The sequence below is a fragment of the Bacillus rossius genome, unplaced genomic scaffold (genome assembly GCF_032445375.1).
Source record: "Bacillus rossius redtenbacheri isolate Brsri unplaced genomic scaffold, Brsri_v3 Brsri_v3_scf607, whole genome shotgun sequence".
Taxonomy (NCBI): Eukaryota; Metazoa; Arthropoda; class Insecta; order Phasmatodea; family Bacillidae; genus Bacillus; species Bacillus rossius.
In genome coordinates, this window is record NW_026962818.1 from 7,501 (window position 1) to 10,779 (window position 3,279).

The following is a 3,279-nucleotide window of genomic DNA, read 5'->3' on the forward strand; positions in this document are numbered from 1 at the left end:
TAGACCCATATGGATTTAATTCTTCAAGGAGCAGCGGTCCACCAATAAGAGAGATGAAGACATGTTTTCGGATGGCCACAACGCCCCCTCGCCACCCAAATGTGCATGTTTTAAGTGTACATTGGGAGTCGACGGAACATCGGGAGTCCGCTTGCTTTCTCCGGATCAGCTGCCACCCCCCTGATCTACCAGATAGACAAGAACATGTCTTCTCCACCAATCTCATCCACCGAAGCTCCGATCATGGCTTCTTCTACCTTTATACTGATATACCCCCACGGAGCAACATGCGGGCAAGGGAACTCTTGCTACCCTTCAGTAAAGCAGGTATCTCTTATAGATGGTGACTGCACCTTGGCCAGGATTGAAGACCGCGACTAACCCCTTTGAAACTTGTCTCTCAGGGAGCTGCGATCCATCAAACATTTCATTGTTAACAGAGGGGAACCATTACTTGGTTAAGACGATAGGACACGCGTTCCCCACCATTTCGCATCCAATCGAATTGCCGCACAAGAGCTCGTTACCTAAGAAAGGTATAGCATTGGCTCGCAGCTAGTGTATTGCAGTTCAGACAGATAGGCCACTTTAGATAGTTCTTAGTGTTCACAGTTATCACCAAGACTAGACCCATATGGAATTAATTCTTCAAGGAGCAGCGGTCCACCAATAAGAGAGATGAAGACATGTTTTCGGATGGCCACAACGCCCCCTCGCCACCCAAATGTGCATGTTTCAAGTGTACATTGGGAGTCGACGGAACATCGGGAGTCCGCTTGCTTTCTCCGGATCAGCTGCCACCCCCCTGATCTACCAGATAGACAAGAACATGTCTTCTCCGCCAATCTCATCCACCGAAGCTCCGATCATGGCTTCTTCTACCTTTATACTGATATACCCCCACGGAGCAACATGCGGGCAAGGGAACTCTTGCTACCCTTCAGTAAAGCAGGTATCTCTTATAGATGGTGACTGCACCTTGGCCAGGATTGAAGACCGCGACTAACCCCTTTGAAACTTGTCTCTCAGGGAGCTGCGATCCATCAAACATTTCATTGTTAACAGAGGGGAACCATTACTTGGTTAAGACGACCGGACACGCGTTCCCCACCATTTCGCATCCAATCGAATCGCCGCACAAGAGCTCGTTACCTGAGAAAGGTATAGCATTGGCTCGCAGCTTGTGTATTGCAGTTCAGACAGATAGGCCACTTTAGATAGTTCTTCGTGTTCACAGTTAAGACCACGGCTAGACCCATATGGAATTAATTCTTCAAGGAGCAGCGGTACACCAAGCATTTCATTGTGTACTAGAAAGCACCTCTACCATGTAACAAACATACGACCACCAAATTTCTGCTTACTTCCCCCAGCGGATAGTATTTGCTAGTATCATCCACAAAGTAAATCAATTTTTTCAATGTACCGCTTCTTGGGGGAACTGGGCATGAATCAATCAAGCATTTTGAGGTAGCATGTCCGCTTCACCGCGAGGTGCTCTGAATACCATTATACATTCTTTTTCATCATCCACTTTCAGACCACTACAAGACCCATACTGAATTAATTCCTCAAGGAGCTGCAGTCCACAAAACATTTTACTGTGTACTAGAGGGCACCTCCACCATGTAACAGAAAACATACAACCTTCTTAATTTAATTCTGCATTGTTTCCCAGACGATTTGTTAGCCATACAACAGTACCATCCACAGTAATTCACCTCTTTGAAATCCAATGCATTGTAGAGAAACTGAGGTGGTAGCATTCAAACCGTTCTGTAATGTTAATTCTGCTTCATAGAAAGGTGCTACAGGTTCCACAATAATTAATTGGATATTTTTGCAATATATATAGGGCGAGAAAACTCGGGGGGACTCCCTTTTCATTTATGTACATATTCTTTCCATATTGCAAATAATTCCAATTTTTCCCGATTGCATGTCCCCCTAATATACCCAAAATGGGCCTATCGATGGGTTCACAAAGGTACCCAAAATATGAGATTTTGACTGAAAGAGGCTGGCTAACTTCCGGGAACATGATCATAGGAAATAGGTCAAAATCCCGAATCGCAGTTGTTTACGAACAACCACGAACGGAGACTTAAAATAACCTATAAGGCTGGAATTCATGGGGCCTGTATAACAGGCATTTACACAGACTCTCGGGAGGGAGGGCTCTGTGGCCGGGAGAATTTTCTGGCTCCCCGCCCGAAACTTTTCAGAGTCCCTAATGCCTGCTTGAATGTGAATAAGCAGAGCCCGGTAGCTGATATTTTGCCGGGGTGTGGAGGCCCCGGTCGCCGCCAAATTCCTCTGGTCACAGCTTGTGTTAATACACATGTTAATTTTACATGCAAACCACCAATGACAATTTTCCTCGGCCGCGGAGGCCTCGGTCGCCGCCAGAATTTTCTGGTTCCCGCTCAATATATTGCAGAGTCCTGCAGGCCTGCTTCTGTAGGAATATGCAGAGCCCGGTAGCTGATATTTTGCCGGGGTGAGGAGGCCTCGGTCGCCGCCAAATTCCTCTCATCCCAGCTTGTGTTAATACACATGTTAATTTTACATGCAAAACCACCAATTACCATTTCCTCGGCCGCGGAGGCCTCGGTCGCCGGGAGATTTTCCTGGCTCCCCGCTCAATATACTGCACAGTCCCGCAGGCCTGTCTCCAGTGGAATACACACAGTCCGAGAGCCGAAAATTTGCCGGGGTGTGGAGGCCTCGGTCGCCAACAGATTGCCATAGGCTCTGGCTGCAATATTTACCGTGTATTTTTTCCCTCCAGAGACACCACTACACCCTATATAACCCAAAATGGGCCTTGACGCGTGTACACGCGGAGCCCGAGCGCCGAGAGTTCTCCCGGCCGCGGAGGCCTCGGTCGCCGGGAGAATTTCAACGGCCCCTGCTCGAAATTTTTCTAAGTCCAGAATGCCTGCTTCTCCCAGCCTGTGTTAATACACATGTTAATTTAACATGTAAAATCACCAAGGACCATTTCCTCGGCCGCGGAGGCCTCGGTCACCGCCAGAATTTTCTGGCTGCCCGCTCCCCATGGGTAGACGCGCTGCCCAAGCGCCGAGAGTTCTCCCGGCCGCGGAGGCCTCGGTCGCCGGGAGAATTTCTCCGGCCCCTGCTCGAAATTTTTCAAAGTCCAGAATGCCTGCTTCTCCCAGCATGTGTTAATACACATGTTAATTTAACATGTAATATTACCAATGACCTTTTCCTCGGCCGCGGAGGCCTCGGTCGCCGCCAGAATTTTCTGGCTGC